The following is a 14307-nucleotide window of genomic DNA, read 5'->3' on the forward strand; positions in this document are numbered from 1 at the left end:
ATTCATGGATTAATTTTCTATAAAAATGTGCCCGTTCCAGAAATTGTTGGACGTGGCGCACAATGGTAGGAGTAGGCCAATGAACGACTGCAGAGATTTTGTGGGGGGTCCATCTAAAAAACGTCAGCAGAAAGTATGAACCCCAAGTATGGTTTCAGTCCCCATGTTTAAAATACACTTATCAAGTACCAGGTGTGTCCCTTCCCAGGGTAAGGTCCAGACAAGGAGGAAACCCTCTTGGGGAAGACAACTCCTTGATGGTAGGCAGTTGACGAAGTCTCTGGTCAGCCCAAGGAAATATTGATAAGATCCAAGAAAGGGAACTGCAGCTTGGAGGAAGGTATGGAATGGACTAGTCTGTCCCAGGAAAAACAGCAGTCGAGGACAATAGAAGGAGAGAAATGATGAAAAACTGAATAAGCATAGGCAGAGGAACCAAGGCGGCAGAGGAAGAAGAGGAGCAGGATCAGGCAGGAAGGAGACCGGAGTAGTAAGGAGTCAGGACAAGCAATACGGGGCGAGGAAGGAAACGAGAAGAGGACAGAAGGAAGAAAGGTTCTGAGCAAGCAAAAAGGAAGGAAGAAAATCACAGCGTACCTGCAACAAGAGTTATGATGCGTCAGGCCGGCTCCGGAGCAGGAAGATAAGGAGCCATCTTGGAACGTGATGACATGGTGGGAGAAAACTAGACCGCTGCTCTAGTACATTGGAATGTGTAGCAGCATCTCCCAGGCCCTCTATAATACAGCACCATAACAGGAGGCTGCAGTTCTGGGATTATTGTTTGGCATATGTTATAATTGATTTGGTGGTGGTAAAGACTAAGAAAATGAAATAATCGGTGTCCAGTCATTTGGTTGACTGAAAACTGGTCGAATGACATTTGGTCGACGCAATTTGGCCGAAAACCAAATGGTCGAATTTTTTTTTTAATTTATATATTTATTTTCGGGTTTTCGTTTTTTAAAAAAAGGGGATTTTAGAGAAAAAAAAGGGGTTGGGGGGGTGGGACCCCCCCAAAAAAATAAAAAAAGGGGTGAAAATAAAAAATAAAAAAATCGACCATTTGGTTTTCGACCAAATTGGTTCGACCATTTGTTTGGTCGACCAATTTTTTTCGACCAAATGTCCGGTAACCGAAATAATCTTTATAGTCAGCTATAGTAGGGAAACACCACCCTGATTCACCATGACTTCAATGACTAGAAATTCACATTTAAACAAAGCATTTTGTTTACTGATTTATCAGTGAAGGACCCCCAGTTGTGTTGCAGTTAGTGGAAACGTGCCTAGTACTATTTTCCCACATACTGGTCAGGTGACAAGGCAGGTCAGTGCTGAATGGAAATCCAAACTGCTGGAAATAACTTACCACACCTCTTCAGATTCTGAAGTGAAGGTAACAGGATCTGAGAAAAAGAATGCAAACAAGGGCTAGTATGCACACTCTGCCTGGCCGATGCTGTTATGACTGATACCACAGGAAACACCTCTGCCCAACAAGCAGGATGAAGCCTATTATTTGAAAAATGGAAGCACTATGTGAACGCACCTATATCATAATTGTAGGGGATTTCCTTACTGTCAAGAAGGGTGTTCTGTTGGAAGGCTTGCCTGTGAGATGTTTACCATCCCACTTTAAAGAGCCCACTGTGTTGAGCCTGGATTTTCTGAAATCTACTTTTCTTGTTTGGGGAAGATGCTGCAGCAGCAATCCTTGCAGCTCTGGAGCATCCTAAACCAGATGAGGTTTCAGTCCTATACTTGTGCTTAATAAAAATAAACGAAATAACAGCTGCCCGATTCTCACTAGAGACCTTATCCAGTCTCTCCTGTTGATAAATGCACCAACCTTGGCAAGCTTTCCTGAATCTGGAGATATGTGTGGACTACAATGAAACTAAGCATGTCCCCAAGGATGAAATGGGTCCTTGAGAGGCCTTCCAATAGTAGCCTGTTCAACACTGGTGAGACGACGCAGAGGCTTATCCTGCCGAGTAATCCCCCAACTCCTCCCCATAAAGTGCGATGAAACCAAGTGTTTCTTTGTAGTGCCCAAGGAAATGTATTCACACCCTGGCTTTTGCCTAAAGTTTGATTTTTCTAAATCCACTATGCTGGTCATAGTCACTCTGAAAAAGAAAGCACTGTTCCAAGACACTGTTCAGCAAGTGAAGTTCTGATGCTCCATAGGACCTGTGTAGTAAACCCCGACCCCTTGCTATGACTGAGGAGCAGTAACACATATTACTTGTATTGAGATCTGTTGTATTCAGAGGAGACCCTTGCAGCCTTTTAGATAGGCTATGCATTGGCTTTTTCTTTTTAGACATTGCTAAATCCGCAGGAAGTCATATAATGGCTTAGGTGTTACGTAAGTGACCTGTTGGCTTTTCTACTGATAGTCACTTGTAAACCATTAGACTCTGCACTACTGAGTACTCTGTTTTAGCACAAAACAAAGCCGACTTGCGAAAGAATCCACAACTAAACTGGGACTGCTTTAAAGAGTCATCATTTCTAGCTGTTCTTGATACTTGTTTGAGACTATCGTCCAACTCCAGGCCTTGAGGGCCAGGATCCTGGCGGGTTTTCAGGATATCCCTCATTATTTTCATGAGAAAAAATATGCGTTGATTTAGTTGGACAACACTGAAGGCGCACAGCTGCTATTTCTTATTCAGATTGAATAAGTGTGATACTCTTTTTTTTTTTACTTTTGTTTTAAGACCGTTATAGATGTGCAGTGCTTATGTTTTTTGATTATGCATAGTTTTGCTATTGTATATTGTGTGATATGTTTCTGCAATTAAATTTCTGTATACATTTTTATAGTAACCTGATAATGCCCTGGTTATTCATGGCACTTACATGCATGTAATAGGCTTTTATCTTAGTCTGCCCACAGAGTACATGCTGAGTGATCAGCCGCACTACCAAAAGGTGAACGAGGTGTTCTTGAGAACATGTTACATATGGATGAATGCTTTCTGAAGCTTAGTGTCACGGGGCTTACTGAGTATCACATTTCGACCTCCACTAACCGCCCTGGGGCTTGGAGACCAATTCAGCTCCTGCCAGAAGATTTACCCCTCTGAACAAAAAAAGTGTTCATCAAATTCAACACTGGATGTTAAACAATCATCTCTTGTTAAACCCTCCCAAACGCAAAATTATTTGTTTCAGTCCAAGGCATGTTCTTAATGACCCAACCAAACCATTCCCTTGATTTGTGAAACACCAATTTTGTTTTCTCTAAATCAGCGGAAAGCCTGGGGGTCATCCGTGAGTCCACCATCAACAGACACATTTCATATTTTGGATTGTGTCGATTACGATGTCTTTGTCCTTTTTTTTATCACAATCTGCCCTGGTCATTGTTACTGGTGCCTCTGTCAACTCAAGATTGGATCATGCCAACACACTGGCCCACCCCAACATCCTTGGATAGTCTTCAATTGATTCAAAATGCAGCAGTTCCTCTCATCTACCATCTTCAAGTTCAATTAGTGCATTTTAGGATGTTGTTTAAATGTGTACACTCCTGCTTGCTGATCGAATCTCCATCAAATCGTCTTCTAACTTGCTCTTGCTTAGAGTCCGTTAACCCAAGTTTACCACAAGAGGACACCAGCATTTTACTATAAGGCCTGGCCTGTGGAATGGTCTACCCTTTTCACACGTGTCTCGCTTAATTTGCTGAGTTTTCGTAAAGCATTGGAAACCTTCCTCTTTTGTTAACATCACCAACCACTGATTTATGTCAACACTCCGCGCCCGGATGCAGTTCATTCTGCTAGTTTCTCTATGATATGCACGTTACAAATCTTCTGAAATCGAATCAACTCCCATCCTTAGCACGCCGTAGGAGCGCACACCCCGACTACAGACTATCCAGAGATAGGCAAACCAAGTGGCAAACCTCTACACCACCGGCCTTCTGAGTGGATGGGCAATGGGGAGGCCATTCATTCAAACCGTTTTCATCTGAATGAGGACACGGGTGTGTCAGTGACTTTCCAAGACACCTGTCCAGAGGCGTCGATAGGGTGTGAATGGGGGTTTGGGGGGGCTATAGGCCCGGGTCTTTTGGTTGTAGCCCCAGATAGAAGCTCAGGGACTACAAGTAAAAGGCTAGAGCCCCGACAGTCCCAACATTAGCGTAGCCCTGGATCTCTTACAAACCTAGCAAACCCCTTTTTCACACCCATAAAGGGAATTGGCACAGCCCCAGAGTCTGCATTTTTCATCAGTCTGTTGCAAGAATACAATGGGAGCCACAATATGAAAGAGAAGGGACAGGGGTGGCTCAGGTTGAACACTGAAAAATACCTTTAACAAATACGATAGTGAATGCACAGAATAGTTTCCCATTAATGTGATCAGAACAAAAACATGAAATGAATCTCAAGAGGCCTGGAACGGAAACCAAGGAATAATGGTATTCCTGAAATGGAAAGAGCAGAGCTGGAGAGCATGCAGGCAAAGAAGAGGTGGAATCATGCTGAACCTCAGTAGGAGGGCTTTCTCTCCTAAGGTGCAGTCACATTCTCGGTTTCCTAGTCTCTTAATTGAAAGAGCAGAAAACAGAATGTTGTCGGTCATCAGAGTTTCATTTTCGCTGGCTATGTGTTACGAATGGAAAATTAAAGTAAGCATTCACAAAAAAGGATAGCAACGCAGACTGGAAAAAGGACGGCTATGTTGAGAAATGAAAGAAAAAGAGACAGGTGACAAAAGACACCGACAAGGACCCGCAGTCAGGGCTGGAACAGGAGGCATCTAAGTTGTGGGGCATTATCGAGAAGAATTGAAACAAGCATTGGCAATGTCAACAGTTTAGTATTTTCTGTAGATATGTGATTACCATTTTGCAAGGAGTACCATAATGGTACGTACACATTGGTCATAATATGGCAGCAACTGGCACATCGTGTTACTCCCTGGGCATATGATGGCAGTGCCTGGCCACCCCTTTCTAATGGCAATACATGAGCCAACACAATTGGCTTTGCTAATGCTTACTTTTAACAGGACTTCAGTGCACGTAACAGATGCAAAGGTACACATACTGCTTAGAAATCAAGTAGCAGAAGACACACTTGATTAAGATATGAGATTACTCAAAGAACTGGTTTATAGCAGAAATGAACTCATTACCATTCAGAAGAGTGCCCGGAAGGCACAGTGCTAGCTCAAACAGATACCTGGGGGACACCTTTTGGGTGGGGAGGGCAAGTAGTGGGTCAGAATGGTCATGGGAACTAACTTGGCCATGGGCAGTCAATGGGTGGGTAAAACTCCAAACCACACCCACAGGCTGTTTGCCCATCCCCACATCCCATCTCTATCCTATCATCTCTCCCCATGACAATAGTTTCAGTTTATAAGCAGCACGTACTAGGCCAACTGAAACCAATAAGACAATACATCCATTCTGTTCCCTGCGAGCAGAGCGTTTTCACCGCAGGGGGGGGTCCAGTGGTGTATTCTGCCATGATAGGCAGATTCCTATAGTAGATCTTTCACACTCAGGCCCCAATATTTCAATAGCTTGCTGTGGTATTGATTTCTGATGACATTGGAAATCACAAATAGATGTTTCCTTTTACATGTACAAAAGGCATGCCTTTTTTTGTGTGATGCTTGAGAATACGTTCAGTCCATTAGATAAAGTTGGGATAACCCTGCCCTCTAACATTTGTAGTATTTTGTGTGAGATGCAATTAGCACTATGTACCCATGGACACAATAAAATCACATATAATCTCACATATGAGACAAGACGAGGGGCCTCTTGAAGACTCGACAAAGCCCAGACTCTAAGAATCAACAACCTTCTGGTTACTATGTAATGTAATGTAATTGTCATTTATATTGCGCCTTTTCCCATTGCTATGGCCTCAAAGCACTGTAGGTCAATGTCCTCGGACGACCAAAGTCCAACGTGTGGGAAATTTGTCAGAGGAGTTTAGAATGTGGTGTGCATTTTAGCCAATACGAAGATAGGTAGGGTTGGCGAATTTTCTGCTAGCAACTAGCTACTCATGTCGATGGGTGCCATAAGGTAGTCTGGAACATTAGTGAGTGCAGGAGACTCATTATGTGTCCAGTTAGACCAGATTTCTTTCATGGGGGATAGCTGCATTCTTATGGCAGAGGTGTTGTGCGATGTGTCTTAAAGTAGTGTATGATAGCAGATGCGGGCGGGTGGGTTGCCGTGCCTTCGGCTATCTTCTGTAAGCACGGAGTGTAATCCGTACCCGTGTGCCCTGGCTGGTTTCTTGGTTTCGTAGATGCTGCTGAATTTAGAAGGGGGCGGATTCAAAGCGTGCAGTTACATTCTACACAGTGGCTACATTCAAAATGCAGCTGAATAATGTGAAGAAACAACCTCTTTACACTGCTCGTTGAGGAATGTTTTATTTGTATTTAGAAGTCTGTTAAAGTTTGCCAATAAAATCTGTTTAAAGTAAGGCAACATCACTCACTGCCGCAACTGTAGTGTACTGCATCTATAGTTGCTTTAACATTACTAACCTTGTGAATACTTGTTATGGCTGACTGCGTACTCTGCCCTGCAGACAAAAGAGATTTGCTGCTGGAGTAATTGAAGGAAAACTAATATTTTGCAATTTCACATGGCTTTATAACCAGAAACTTCACGCAATTCTGCAGGTGGAATTCAGTTTCTGCCCAACCCGACTATAGAGTCTACAGTGTTGTCTGTTCCAAAAAGATACCGTTCTTCTATTGGCTAATAACAACATTCAGAAAAGGTGCTTCCATTGTTGAACATTCTTGTTCAATGATGGAGTAAAAATGTTCAAAAGAAGCCAGAATATGGGGCAGATACCGATAATGGATGCTCCACCTGATTGCCATTCTGAATCTGAAAACCCCCAAACCCAACAGTTCTAGGAAAAGCACCAGTCTCTACAATTTGCCACATCCATGCAATCGCACACACCTACAAGAAACTAGAAGGATGAAATGTGATTAAATATCAACATCCGTCAATGGTTCACTTTTCAAAACCCTGCGTGTCTAGCGCGATGATTAAATGGCTTGTTAGTCAACACAGTGTCACCCACTGCATGAAGCGAGTCCACGAGGGCCTTTGAAACCAATGGAAGTGAATACTCTTTACTGCAGGTATGATCCATACGCTTTCATGAGGCGCCTAGATCTAAAACAGTGGGTGTCTTTAGGGCCTCATCCTGAACAGGTAAAATAAGCTTCAACTCTAGTAAAGAACAGGTAGGCCTGCACTGGCTAGCCAAGTGACGCGGATGAACTGACCCGACCAGCCTTGTGCTGGATGATCTAGTGTCCTAACAGCCCATACGGGATAATGAGCAACACAATCTTTAATCACAGCTCCATTGCAGCCTCAGGAGAAGCATAAACCCAGACATCCTCACTGTCCTCTCACTGGCAGAAACATGAGCGATGACCATAACATCTCTTGGAACCCAGCGGGATAATCAATCATTCATGTCAGTGTTGGACACCCCAACACCAGCAAGGTTCATCCAAGAACCCTTTATCCCGCTCGACCTCTGGAGGCCTGCGCCCCGAGAATTTAGTCGGGATCAAAGAATATCTTCAATGACAGCGGCTGCCTATCTCATGATGTCAGAGTTCATGCCGTCCCGCTAGCATCATCACCGAGGTCCCCGACCTAATCTTGACTAATTATAGGGAATAAACAATGATATTCCCTGATTTCGTTAGAGAAATGGGAGACTCTAGGCTCGGGGGACTTGTGAGGTTTAGAGAAACCAAACAGAAGGCCCTTATTCGGTCACCTACACTGGTAAAGCGCATTTAGCTACCGGAAACGAGTGGTCAAATAGCCACATCATCCTGGGTCTTTAAGTGCCTACTGTGCCACCTTCTAGGGTGTGACCCACACAACTGAAAAAGTTCAAGAAGCTCCCATTTGGCGCCTACTGGGCTTTGACTCATCAAGTGAACCCCAACTGATCTAGTAAGTAATGATTACAGAACCAGAGGTAGGTCCAGGGGAGGGCCCTGCGTGCATTCAGGACCATGAACACCTGATTTCTCTCATAAAATAAATGTGAAAGCACCTGTACATCCCTTTTCGTGGCCGCCATTTTGGTGGCATGTGATGCTTGCACTCTAGTATGGGGGTATTTTACACCCTATTAACTTCACCCTCTAACCTTTATCCTTGCACAATGATTTCAGCCTATTTTAAATCCAAGACAAGCTGTAGAGTCTGTTTTTTGTTTCTACGCGTGCGTATGCTACCCGTGGACTGGCACTGAGGCTGGAGTGGGCAGTCTGGCGGTGGGGCCTCCTCGACTCCCTCCACAAAGGGACCGCAAGCGCTGGTGCTTTGGGGCATTTCTGCTGATTCAGGCGGTGAATCAGCTCTTTGGCAGTCTGGGCATGAGGGCGAGCCACCAGTTGACATTCTTGGCGCTCTGGGAGCCTGTTCCACTGCCCGTCATGCCAAGGTGGAGACACGGGCCGCCACTTCATGCTGGCCGGCTGACTCATGGTGCGTGCGGTTGCATGCACTTGCTCTCACTCTCGGTTTCCACGTTCTCCTTCTATTGCAGTAAAACAGTTTCCAAGTAATGTTGGCCTTGGCGGAAAGGGTTTCTGTGGGGGGCGGGGAATAGCTTTTATTGCATGGCTCAAAGAGGTTTATTATCACCGTCACAGAATGCATTCTTTGTCTTCGGAAGGGGCATTTGACTGTGGGCATCCCGGATGCACACATTAAAAATTAATGTGATTATCATGGATGCGCAGATCTAAATGCCCTTATTTACCTCTTTTGCGGATCTGCTGAGATCAGCAGCTTATCTACACATGTCAAAGCGCATCCAGTATTCACAAAAAGGATGCGCTTTGAACTGCGCAGAAAGCAAAGACACTCCCCTGGGCGTGCCCAGTGGTGGAAATGGAAAGAAATTGGTGGGGGATCCGACAAGGGCTGGGGTCGGGCCGAGTAGGCGGGGTTAAGGGGACGGAGCTCGCAGTTGACCTCTGATCAAAGGAAATGTCCAAAATAATAGTTTATTATTATTGTTATTAACAGCGCTATTTCTTTCATGCTGCTTCTTTTCCAAACTATATATCAATTCCACTTTAAACCACTTCCATGGCATTGGTGATGAGTTACTTTACTGTGTAGAAAATAGTTTTGACCATTATTGCTGAGTAAATATTCTTTAAAATGTACAATTTGCATTACAATTTCTAAAAAAAAGTCCCCTTGGGTGCCATTCAAACACTGATTTCTGTTCGCCATAAGCAACGTTTTCCTTTACTTGAACCCCACCCGGCACAGCTCCTGCAGTTCCCCTCTGGAAGCAGTGTGTGGCTGCATCATGTGTGATGTTAATAGGGGTATTTATTTATGCAATGTTTGTCAGATACAGTTATCCGACAAACATTGCATAAATAAATAATTAATCTGGATCCGTGTATCCGACAAACATTCCATAAAGAAATAAATAAACCTGGTCGTGGCTGAGGACTGTAACTTCCTCTTGTGACCCTGCATGGGGTCACCAGAGGAAGTTACAGTTTGCTTGTGTGGGCTTTTTTTCCCTCCTCACCAGTGCAGAGCAGGGGTTTGGGGCGACTGACTCTGGCCAGATCCTGAGATCCGGCTACACATCTGGTGCTGGTTCTTGGATCCGGCAAGACCCGGCCCAATGACCAGCCCTGGCTGTGCCTAATTGGAACAAGTGCAGGAATGTCACATTTGATGCATGACAGGGTGTTCATCACCCTGTAATGCATTTCTTTTTAAATGGAAGAACAGCGGTGTGAATGAACTGCTGCTGTCACACTTGCATTTCTATCCTTCAAACAGGGATATAAATACGGTTTTGTATCTTTACACATGTTAAATGCGCTCCCAGCACCAATATGGGTACTGCAAGCCTGTGATACATTATTATTTATGTTTTATTTATTTGCATTTTTAAAGCACTCACACAGCCCACGGGCATCGAGGCGCTGTTACAGGAATTGTTTGTTTTTTAGTTGCATAATTGTTTTGTCTTAGTTACGTATTTATAACGTTCTCAAATACCCAGAGGTTTCTAAGCGCGGACCCAGGGATCGAACCTGTGTTGCTTCGTGTCGTCTTGCTTCCAAGGCGAGCACGTTGCCGCTAAGCTATCCTCCCAGGACATTACTGTCAAGTGGGCCCTAATGTTCGCAATGGGGCCGCCTAACTCATTTTATGCACTTCCCACAGCCCCACAGAAACATGCAGGTCTCCTTTTGGAATACGTTGACCTGCATATTTTTTAAACAACCACAAATAAAAAAACGCCTCCTCTGCTGTATATTTGAAGTAGTTGTTTCTGTGGTGGGGAGGGGACTCTTATTCCCTTTACGGAACTCCAACATAACCATGGGCTGCCGGAGTCTGAACGATACCATTATGTTCAAATCACATATGACATACAAGCACAATTCAGAGACCGCTGCAAGGTCCCAAGATGTTCGGCCTTGGAAGCTAACTTGGTGGTAGAACGGATAAATACCAAGGTCACCTCCACATTGCACCAGGCCATAGTAGCTTTCACAACTCACGACCTACCCAACCTTAAGACTAAGTGGGAAACAGCCAAAACCAAACTGAGACTCAAGCTTTCTTTTTTTCTTAAAGTGACCTGCAAGGGAAACCCCTAAGAAAACCAACAACAATTAAACTCCAGTTGCCCTCAGCACTGCCAACTTCAATTCTAACTCATTTACATTTAGTGTTTTCCTATTCTAATAGAGACTACTTACACTTGATGTATAGTCATAATTGTAAATTTGTGTATTAAACAAGTACAACAAATATATGTATTCTTCCAGTGAATATCAAAGACACAAAAGTGCTGTAAAGTGCAAATGCTCTTCCAATCAACGGCAGTCGGCTCATAAGATGTCATAAAGGTTTTTTCATTCCAAAGCTCTTCTGGCTCTTGCGTTTCTGCGGTGTGGTAGTTAGGCCTATGTGAAAAATAACAACGATGCATGTATGTGAGTTTGTGCGGTCCTCTATGTCATAGCATTGAGTATGTTCTTCGTGTGGGCTGGTGTGTGTCTGATCCAGGTGCTTGGCGGCACGTGTGTTCTTGTCCGCTGTGGCTATGTCGTCATGTCATCACTAACGATGGTGATATTGGTGGGTGACATCTAGTCGAGTTGGTCCATATGGTCGGTCTCAGCTCCACCTGAGGTCCCACCACATGCTTTGGGTGGCGCGCAGCTGGCCTGTGGGGCGTGGCCACGGTCAATCTTGACGTCTGGGGCAGCAGTCAGAGGGCTGAAATCATCCCGCAGTGGGTGCTTAGGTTTTGACGTCATGGTCTGGACAGGAACCGGGGAAAGGGATCGTCCCATTTTCCATCTTCAGTCGCCCCTCTGGTTCTCGACCACAAAATTATCCACTCTTTTATCTCCTCTTACTCGCCATACCTTCGTTATTCCTGCCAGGTGTCCGTATCGGTCCACGTGATCTACAAATGATCAATACCAATACATATATACACATCCACCACCGGGCTTGCATTAAACCCATTTTCCAACATAGCTCTTCGGGTTACATGGATTCTCAACTTTTATCAATGGCTGGTACAGGTCTGCTTACACTATCTGTTGCTGCAGCCGTTCGTGTTCCTTGATGATGATATCTACGTGTTTGTCATCTTCAGCAGGCATTAGCACATGCATTCGTATCATTTCCTCGGCAGTACGCTTCAACCTTGCCATCCATATTTTTTTCCCCATCAGTGAAGCCATTCCCAGGATCATGCATCCTGCCACAACCTTGAGGCCGTCCGACAACCATGATGACATCCAAGACCAGATGTATGAAAACCAGCTACCACCCTTCTTCACCCCCTTTACTTCTTCTTCCATCTTGGTGAGCATCTTGGCCAACTGCGGTACTGCTGCAGATAAAATGCCGTTGTCCTTGACATTTGCAGGAATGAACGTGCAGCAGGAACTTCCAATTTTCTTACAAATACCTCTTTCCGTTGCTGTTAGAAGGTCTAGCACATACCTATTCTGTAGGGCCACCATCCTTATTGCTCTCAGTTCTTCTTTAATCGCGTTGAATCCGTTAACGGTGGAGTTAATCGTCATCATTAGCTCCCATTTTGTTATCTCTAGCCATTTTGCATTCGCATACGCCTGCACTCCTGGAAGTATCATGGAGGAAAAGAACATCGCTGCTCTGCTAAATAGCCTGTGTGCTGGTGGAATCTCACTGAGTGCTGTTTCTGACCTTCCCCATAAGTAATTTCCAGTGAGTGGTTCTCCTTGTCTTTTCACTCTGGATAGTTTGTTGTTTTCAGTAGCGTCACTCCTTGAGGCGCTCCCTGCTTCTTCCATGGATCTTCATTTAGTTTTGTTCCCTTCGTCCATTTTAGGGATATTCTCCATGTTGATGTGTTTTTGCGGTACTACCAGGGATGGTACGTTGACGTGTACCAGGGTGCATACCCCATTCCACGATTGTGGTAGGCTGTTATAAGCTTTTGCTTCGCAGGTCCAATAGTGACCATCAGCACGGCTGTTCCTGCACCCCCCCCCAGGAACCTTTATTGTTCTTTTGCATCCTCCATTTACTCCAACAGCAACCTTACCATAGTGTAGGTGCTGCTACGGGTATTATCGTTATGGGTTCCTCCTCTTTGTCTAACCATGTTAGCAGGGCCGCACTCTTTGTCCACTCCTTGTAGCACTTGTCGTTTTTTTCTTGTACTGTCATTACTGATGATTTGGCCAATGCCACTATCTGGCTTCCTACTACTCCATCCACCCATCCGTTCTTTGTATATACTTTGCCATATACTAATATTAGCGGTCTTTCCCAGCACCCTGGTTCACCTCTAACCTCTCTTGCATTCCACTTACATGGCAGGTAGTTCGATGTCACTTCTTTTGTGTCTCCCTTGTCGGGTCTGTCGGTTATGTATTGAAGTCCTTCAGTCAGCTGCCAATAATTATCATACATCGGTAGTGTTTTAATGGAGTTGTCTTAGTAGGGGTATGATCACCTTGACTTCCACATTAGTGTTGCCCTTTTTCCTTGAAATCGTCCTTGTGTTTGAAATAATGCTGAATAGAAGAGGCATTCTGCTGTCGTTGCTGGTACTTCAGTAGCCACAAACGTTCTGGAGGCGCTCATAGCGTATGGGATCAATGAGCACACATAGCAGTTGGCCTTTGTCGTGTCCGTACCAATCTTGAACATGTGTTTATACCACATGTTGTTAGAGACGTGTGTGGATTCTGTAAGATATGTGTCCACCCAATGTACATCTATGGAAACACTACTTTTACCTCTTTTTAGGTTAGGTCCCGTGCTACTTGTACCACCTGACACAGTTCTCCTTGCCACAGGGGTAGGGAAAATGTTAGTATTGGAAGTTGCAGTCACGTGAGAAGCATAGTAGGCCTGCCAGACAGCGGCATTTATCAGAACAATGGTGAAAAATATCCCCAACATCTTTATTACAGTTGCTATTACCACTGGAATTTTTATCTTACCTGTGCTGCCGTCCTGCAGCTACTTTATTTTAGATGATATAGGTGCCCGCCTGAAAATCTCTAAAAATGTTGCATTATTTCTGTTAGTGTTATTCAAGCCCTGCGTATCAAGTGGTCGTTCAATGCCCAGGCAAAAAGCTCCTCCCATGCCTTCCTTACCATCCTATCTCTCAAGGCAGGTAATGCTGCGTGGAGGTGTGGAAATGAACATACGATTAGCATGAGAAACGCGTTATAATAGATGCGTATTCTCCTTGGCCTTAAGTACTTTGGCCTTTTAATTATGTATACAAATTGGTGTGACAGGGCTTCTGGGATATCGTCTGTGGGTAGCATTTGCCCCTGGGCAGTGGCGTATGTTCTTTATCAGATATTTGCATACAATTACAATGCGCAATACCTGCATGTGAAAAAGAGAAGAGAACATGCACGTGTTAACGCATGCAGTTAAACTTATTTTTCCAGTTCTGGGGGCAGTTTCTTAATTAAAATAATGTTATGGTTCTGGCTTGGGGCATATTTGGTCTGTGACCTCATGACCATGGGGTGGGCTATGGGTGATTGTTCGTCTGTGCTGTGTCGTTGTTGTTGTTTTTTGTTGTTGAAGCGTTGTCCCTGTCGCTGTAGGGATGGGGCCAGGTCTGTGCTTTGTAGGGCTTGATGTCGTGAATGTGTGTCCAAACGTCCTTATCGGACAGTTTGACAGCCCTAGGGGCCACTTTCTGGACAGTGTGAGGCTCCGTAAATCTAGGGGTG

This window comes from Ambystoma mexicanum, chromosome 2p, assembly GCF_040938575.1.
Source record: "Ambystoma mexicanum isolate Mex_15411 chromosome 2p, UKY_AmexF1_1, whole genome shotgun sequence".
NCBI lineage: Eukaryota > Metazoa > Chordata > Amphibia > Caudata > Ambystomatidae > Ambystoma > Ambystoma mexicanum.